Here is a 9,162-nt window from a genome sequence, read left to right as displayed (position 1 = left end):
GACCCCATTGTTTTCTCGTCACCGCCTGGCGGAGCACACCGTGCCGCCAGGCGCCTCTCAGTGCAGACCCTCTCACGCTAAGGCTATCGCCTGGCGGCTATCAGTAGACCGCCAGGCGCCATACCAGAAGCATTCTGCAGCTGGTTTTGGCACTCAATTCAGTTGATTCTGCATTCAAAAATGACTCTAAGGAACATTTCTTATTGGTTCTATCACAAACCTATTGACTTTACAATCATCCCGCTATCATTATACTTTCCTATATCTCATTCTTGAGACGTTTCATCCTCAACCTTTGATTCACTAAGACCTCTCCTCTAGAGTAATAATTCAATAATTTTTAAGAGATTACCCCATCCTTTGCATTCAACTCACTTCACCCTACAGGATGGTCCTATCATCACATTAGACATACAGACTTATCTTAGCTAATTGGTTAGTTTTATTGCCACATATCCAAGGTACACCATTCGCTACCTAACTTGGGTATTTTCCCCTTGTCATCATTTGCTTACAACGGTTTATCCTTTACCACCAAAATTTCCAGTACCTAATGGCCTCTTTATATCTCAATTCTCTTTCCGCACATTGGCGTACCTATAATATCACGAATTCTCACTTCCTCCACCCTTACCCTCCAATTATACTGGATTTTGCCCCATTACGAGTTCACCCTTCACCTTTCACTCCGCCACTGCCCCAGAGACCCCAACAGTCCCAAATCACTCACTGGCGCCTAGCGGCCACCATTACGCCGCCAGGCGGCACATCAGGCCCTGAAACAGCTCCCTAATTTCCATACTTGCACAGCCCATCAATTTCTCCAGAACTTGATCAAACACCCAATTACCATTGAATATAACACGTATATAGCACTTCCCACATGAATTACTAGAATCATCATCGAATTATATTATACCCGATATAACAACTACTTCTAATCAACACATCAAAATTCAGAATGACCTTTTGATCTCAATCACAAACCCTCTCTGCCCATACTCCAATTAATTCGCAACACCCAAACAGTCAAGATTACAATCACTATATGCAATCGCAGAACATCGGAAAACAATGGAGAGTTCATGATTTCACAGAATTCACAACAACACAAAGAAACAATGATAATCGTTATGCATCGCCTGGCGATCCCGGACTCACCGCCAGGCAGTTCATACCAGAAATCCAAAAACGGGGACAAAATTAACGTGCCGCCTGGCGGCATATGCATGCCCGCCAGGCGGTTTCTGGGCAGAACCCAGAATTTCCAGAAAACAGCGTCAGACAGAGGGGAAAATTCATACATTTACACATGGCAGCACAAAACTAATCGATCACAATTATAAACACACAAAGCAACTCCCCTAACCTGGATTCTTTGCCTAAATTCGAATTTGTATGCCTATCCTCTCACTAAGCCTCCTTAGCCTTTGTTTCCAGTCCAAGCCTTGGTGATTTCAGCCCAACCACTTCTCTCAATCAGTCCCAAAACTCAGAAAAAGCCTCTGCTTATGAGTACCACGAACCCTCACTGCTATTTCCTCTCTTTTAACCCTTGCTCTTACTATCTCTCTCCCTTAATTACTCCTTTAGATGCTTATACGAATTTTTAAATAAAAAATGATATTAAGGTTAACCAATTTGCTTAATTAACCCTCTATTTTCCAGCCCTTAGGTTACCCCTCCTTGGCTGCTAAGTCTTTAACCTTCCACATTCATGCACAAGAAAAATTTGGCAAAAAGGAATTATTTAGTTCTCACCAAGGTTTGAACCCCCTCTCATGCACATACCAAACCAAAGCCAAACCACTCAACCAATCCTTATTTCATGCTAAATCCTACAATTGTAAGAGTTTATCATCATCCACACGAGTTCAATATATAAGCACACAAAAACACATAATTTAAATAACATCCAATTAGCACACATAGGACTCGAACCCAAGTCCTCACACACAATAAAGTACTTTCAACCACTTGAGCTAGTACTCTTCCATGTCATAACTCATCGCATTTATTGCTTTAAATGTTCTCGCTACCCATTCTAATTAAATAATTAATTAAATAACTATTTAATTTTCCCGGATCTTACAACATACAACATCAATGGTCTAAACACCCATTTTGTTGTAACCGAGGCTTATGAAGGAATCAAATCTCTTGTACGAACACCTGAGCGCTCTTTTTAAAAATAGTATTGAGATTTGTTCAACCATGCAAACCAAGTTTTCTTGTTCTTTAACACCTTTTGGTTGGAGTATCATTTTATTTCTGCTTAACAATAACCTTATGGGTAGTGGGACCCATAGGTGGTACCCCTTCACATTGTTAGCATAGCCCAAGCACTTACTTTCCCTTAGTTTCAAGCTCTACTCGTGCTTTGGATTCCTTGAACTGGTAACAACACATTTGACTTCCTCTTGATGTAGTACACCCATAATCTCTTGGAGTAAACTTTGATTCTCCTAGTGATAACTCTGGTGATTCCCTTACATCAGAATGAACCAAGTCTTCTTGTGTTTTACTTTTTTCTGGTAGTCAAACTAGCAATCTGCAATCTATGACTCTGTTTGTTGGCTTATCACACAGTGCTTCTACATAGGTAAAACAACCTTCTTGTGCCCGAGTAAGAGATTACGTTCCGCATGGATTTGCAAACTTAACTCTAACTTATACCTAAGTTTACGATGTCACGTCAACATCGCTTTTTCTTGACTCGTCGATGCAACCATTGCATTAGCTTCTTGCATCGTTTCTCCTAAAAGCATATACACATCTGCCATGATCTTCTGAGCTATCATGACTTACCAGATCTCTCCTCTTCTTCACAAAATATCTTCGTCCTTCGAGGTACTTGTTGTACAACCTTGTGAGGTTGATGCCTCAGAGTTATTTCCTCCATTCTTCAAATGCCAACAATCTTTCTTCACATGCCCTCTTTTGCCACAATGGTAGCATTTGAGATGCTCCTTACTTTGAAATCTATCATGAAACTGACTCCCACTAGATCCACGTTTTATTGATATACCTCTCGTCATCACCAAAGCTTGCGTTTGCCTTGCACTTTCCACCATATCCTCTTTGTTCTTTCGCCTAGATTCTTCTTCAAGAATAGCTCCGACAACATCCTCAAAGTGTAGGAGGTCAGCAACGTTGTAATTTGTAATGTTGATGACAAGCTGATCATACGAATCAAGTAAACTCTATAGTAGAAGCTTCGCACGTTCATTTTCAATTATGTTGAAATTTGTCGCTGAAAGTTGGGCAAACAATGTATTTAGATTGTTGATGTGATCAGTCACCAATGTAGACTCACTCATTCGAAGAGTATAGAGTTTTCTCTTCAAGAATATTCTTGTGTGAAGTGACTTAACCTTGTACAAGCTTGAGAGAGTATCCCAAGGCTTGAGAGAGTATCCCAAATCTCTTTCACTGTAGTCTTCTCCGCCATGCTGGATAAAACCGCATCTGCCAATGCTAAGTGCAAATTTGCTATAACATTGTTATCTATTTCCTTCCATTTTTGATTTGTAATGCTCGCAGGTCTTTCTTCAATTGCCGCTAGACAATTGTCCTTTATCAAAATTACCTTCATCTTCAGTTTCCACAATGAGAAAATTTTCCCATTGAACCTCTCTATCTTGTATATTGTTGTCATAACTTTAAAACCGACTTATGCACTGCTCACTATGAATAGTACTATCTACTAGAACAATGGAGGCAGACCGTGAACCAATGCACCAGGTAATTCCGAACCAACAAATTTGATACCACTGTTGGGTATCATAGTACTAGCACAAGTACTCACAACTAAAATAAAAAATGAAAATAAAGGAACAAAAAGTACATAATATATTCAAGGAAAAGAAAAATTACATATCATTCTCTCTAATCCCAAGGAGAAAACAATGAAAACCCTCTCTTGGAAATAGGGAAAACTAATACAAGGAGAACCTCTTAGGAGAAACTAAACATTCTCTCTTAATTATTCTCTCAAGCCAATAAAGCAAAAGGAATAGAAAGGAAGAGACTTTTGGGATGATTTCCTAAGAAAACACCAGTCTCCTATTATAATATTAAAAGTAAGTCCTAAAGTAAGTTTCGATCGATGTGAGACTTCTTTTCTCACAGTTTGTTGGTTGAAGTCCAGGATCCGCCACACGGATTGTGAAATTATTGTAGTTAATGGCCTCCACATTAAATCTTCCGGATAACAAAGATAAGAGCGTTATATTGTTTCCACAAGATAGGTCATACCTGCTTAGTCTGCACAATTTTGGATCTCCTTTCAATCGGACTAGATAAGAGGCTGGGCAACCATCTTCTCCAACAATTTGGTGGAGTAGAAATAGAGTTGTCAAAATGGATAACCTGGCCCGACCGACTCAACCCACCACGGGTTGATCATTTAGTGAGTCAACCCAACCCGGCTCACTTTTTAGCGAGCCAAAAAAATTTGAACCCGGCCCGGCCCACCACGGGTTGGCGGGTTAAACAGGTTGGCTCACGAGTTCACTTAAAAAAATACAATTTTTTATTCTTTTTTCAATCAAAACTAAATCATAATTCTAATTAAAATCTAAATAAACTTTAATATAATCCAAATACAAAGCAAAATAAAAAAATACAAATTATTTATGTGTTGGCTAAAAAAAAACCTAACATGACCCAAATGTAAAGCCCAACTTAATAAAAAACTCTTGTGTACCATTTTATCTGCGGGTTGGTGAGCCAACGGGTTCGACCCGGATGAGTCGGGTTCTAGATGAGTCAGGTCAAAAATCAAACCGTATTAAAATTTGTAAAAGAATTTCAACCCAATCTGACCCGAATCTGTGGTGGGCCAGATTGGTTCGCAGATTCCAACCCATTTTGCCGGTTATAAGTAGAAATACCAATACAATCAACGTTCTCTGTCTCCGCATCATCATGCCTAATCTCTTGTCAGTGCTGTCCACAGAATCCAGGCTCATATTTAAAGCTAAATTTAAGGCCGTTCACTAGTGTAAAAAACACGTTTTAAGAATGTAAATTTAATTCCATTTATAAAAAAGCAAACTAAAAGCTAGTTATTGAAGTTTGACTAACATACTTAAGTAAATATATTTTTACATATGTTATCTTTTTTAAAATGTTATCTTTTTAATAGATTTAAATTAGTTTTTTTTTTTTAAATCTTGTAATTGTTTTTTAACCTACCGAAAAATTTGATACATTTATGCCAAACCCTTGAACCTTTTTCACTTCCAACAATATACTGAAAATTTAAGTTTCTTATTGAACAATAGACTCAAAATTTAAGTCTGCTGAATTTAAATAAGTAGTAAAACAGACATAAAAAAAATCCAAAATAACATAATTAAGAAACTTGTTTTGTGGTAGTGATTTGAGGTAACCCGGTCCAGGAAGAGACATAAAGTCTATTTAATTAGAGTTAAATGGTAGAAACTCATAAGTTAACTATTAGTGTTTGGCATACATGTCTATAAAACTAATGTTTTTAGGACAAAATTTAAGTTTATGTAACTATAATTTTCAATTAACAAAATAATTTTTATTAAAAAATTTAGTACTTTTATTTATTTTTTTAAAATTATATTTTTTTTGGACAAGTAATTTTATTTAAAATAATTAATTAACCAAATTTATATTTATTTGCTTTTAGATCAGGTTTCTTTTTTATAATTTTTATTATGTATAATTTTTACGTAAAAATATGTAATAAAACATTGGTTAATGTCGAATGTTTTTCTCTTTTAAATTGAATTACATACGAATAAAAGAAAACCCTGATAAATAGTGGAAGTAATGTAATAATGTATTACAAACTTCGAGAATGATATACAAATATTTGTTCACCTTTATTTGATAAATATTGTTTACACTATAAATTATGCATAGCACTAAAACAGAAGGTAGTAGCTTTTTCGTACCCTACTCATTAGATAAATATTTATTTGTATCTATATTTATATTTGTCGGGTATATGTTATGTGGGTATCTGCCTATTTTTTTCATATTCATGGGTATCCACGGATGTTTACAAAATTATTTAAAAAGTAAATATTTAATCATAAAATTCAAATAAAATAAAAAAATACATCAAATTCATAAATTTTAAATAAAGTTCAAATAAACTCAAATTCGTACAAGTCCAAATAATTATAAAAGTAAATATAAGATGACGTTCAACACAATGGAAATTCTTTAATTAGTGTTTTGATTAACAAGTCTACTTTCTCCGATTGATTCCTGAAAATTAAACAAAATAAACAAATAATAAATATTCTTATTTTGATTCCATCATTTGACAAAAGACTTAGAAAAAATTAGGTCAGAATGTTTTTTACTAATATATATATATATATATGAGGGTATTTTTGTGAATTAAAGTTTAGTGGGTACGAGTATCCACGGGTACAGATACTATGATACCCGTACCCGCTCCGTTAACATGCGGGTATCAAAAATACCCGTACCCACAAGTAGCAGGTATCTATTAATATTCATTTTCTATCCGTTACAAATTTTATCTGCTGATACCCGCGATACGAATTTTTTTCGTGACGACCCACTTATATTACGAGTAATGATATGTGTCCATTAAACAATTTTCTCTTATTGTAACTTTCATCATAATTTCCTCAAAAACCTCTCCTTTTATATACTTCTATGATTTTTGTCGAACACATAACTTTACATACTCTTTCTCAATGTATCTAATTTCTTAACTTATTTATTTCTCCTTATTAAAAATCTCGGCAACTATTTAAGTTTATTTAATTGTTTTTCTACATTGTTAAGTTTATTTAATGGTTTTATTTTTGTTCAATATAAGATAGTTTACCCAATTACCCCAATTATATTTATTGTAAAATGTGCTTAGGTTTAAGACAGTATAGTTTAGGACGTTGAAATTTGTTATAATTAACTTCAGCTCATGCTCATGCTAACCTGTGTCATTAGGTACTGCTTAAGGTATAACCAATGAGTATTGAATTTTTTAAAAGTTCATACATAATTGAAATATTAATGAATTTTGACTTGAGCAATTATTAATGCATTTTTACTTTGTTTAGAGAATAAAAATATTCACAAATATTATACATCTATAATTGATAAATTATTTGCTGCATAAAAAAAACGAAAAAAATAGTTAAATAATAACATTATTATATTTTAAGGTTGTTAAAAATTAGAATATAATTAAACGTAATTTTTTTTAAATTAACAGAAAATAAAATATCGTTTGTTTTTTAAGAAAAAATATAATTAACATAACATTATCTATATTAAAAAATATATATTTTATTCTTGTTAATTTTTTTATTTTTAATTATATTTTAATTTTTTAAAATATAAAAATATAATTATTTTATTGTTTTATAACTTTTTTTGTATCAAGTAAGTAAATTATCAATTACAAATATATAACACATGAATATTTTTGTTCTCTAAATAAAATAAAAATGAAATAATAATTATTAAAGTTATCATTCATTTAATATTATAGTTATTTAACAAGTTTCAACGTTTATCAATTATACTTTAAACAATATTAGCATTCTACTTTGGTTTATATCGGAAACTACAGAGAAAATATTTATTAGTCTTTATTTTTGAGTTTCTTGGAGCAAATTTATGTTATTTCTTGCAACTAACTTTTGTTAATGTCACAAGTACTATTCATTAGACTCTGGCTTGACTTTTGTGGATCATTACGCGTAGAAGATAATGTGAATAGGAAAATTTTAACTTATTATATACCCAATTTTCCATTACACAATTGGACTTGTGTGGCTGTGAATTTCCAAGAATTGATAAGGTGGTCTTGTATGAGTGTGACTCTCACTGAATTATTGTCTGGGGAAGGCAATCATTCACACTTATTCGCACCTAATTAAGGGACTTCATCTTTACTATAAAAGATATTGTTTGAAAATGTAGACTTTGGCTCATGAGAAATCATAAGTCTTTTTTATCTTTTCTGTGGCTTCTACTTCTTATCGAAAAAGTAAAAATGAAAAATGTAAATTAAAAGTGTTAGTATAAACTGTAGAAAAATGAGAGACGAACACTAGTAATTTCTGTGTATACAACCGGTATAGAAAAGACTTCGTATATCAGGTCTACGATAAGATAGATGATAAATAAATTTGTTCTTGTAGATATTATTCAAAATTTTTTCTGTTTTGATAGAAGATTTCAACATTGACTGGATATAAGTATAAGTATATGAGTATGAGAAATATCAATTTTTTTCAATTGGATATGAGGATGGAGATGTAAATGAACATATTTGTCCTATCCCTATCCCCATACCTACCATAATACCCATTTCGCATTATCTTGTCCCCGTTTAAATTATTAAAATATTCATAATTTTTTAAGTAACAAATATATATATATATATATATATATATATATATATATATATATATATATACACACACACACACTACACACTTTCTATTTTTTATATTATGTAATTGTTTGATTTGTCATGAAATTTCACATCTCCAAAATATTTTTCCTCATACCCCAATCTTTGTGCAACTATGTTCAAAGGATGTATGTTAATTATGTCTCACATTTGAATATTTTTACTCTTCTTTAATATTTTATTTTCTTTTTACATGAGAATGCTTAACACTATCAATGTAATTTTTTAATATCATAGACATTTCATTTACTAGGTAATATAAAAATCCTATATCTTTTGTTCTATAATTATTAATTTTTGTTTCATTTGAGAACTATTCTCTCTCCCTAAAATATTTTTTGTAATTTCTCAACCGTTCAACTAGGTTTTGAAAATTTTTCTTAAACCTCTAAGATACTTTTCATCTTATCATACCCTTAATTATATATTTGTTTTCCTTTATGCGATTTCATTCAATAGTCTATCAAATGTTTTTCATTTGATTATTATTTTAATATTTTCATTTATTGTTTGTTTTTATCATGTAGAATACTGCTTATATATTTTTTATATAATTATTTTTATTTTCTAACTCATTATCATACGTGTAATTTTATCATTGTAGTTGTATAAATAAATTTTATTTACTATAATATAATAATTTAATGTAATTGCCATGAATCGTTTTTATCACCATCCAATATATATTGAAGTTCAAAAGATGAAAGATTTATGTTAAA

Source organism: Vigna unguiculata, chromosome 8, assembly GCF_004118075.2.
Source record: "Vigna unguiculata cultivar IT97K-499-35 chromosome 8, ASM411807v1, whole genome shotgun sequence".
Taxonomy (NCBI): domain Eukaryota; kingdom Viridiplantae; phylum Streptophyta; class Magnoliopsida; order Fabales; family Fabaceae; genus Vigna; species Vigna unguiculata.
The sequence above is the reverse complement of the archived record's forward strand: the minus strand, read 5'-3'. Positions refer to the sequence as shown.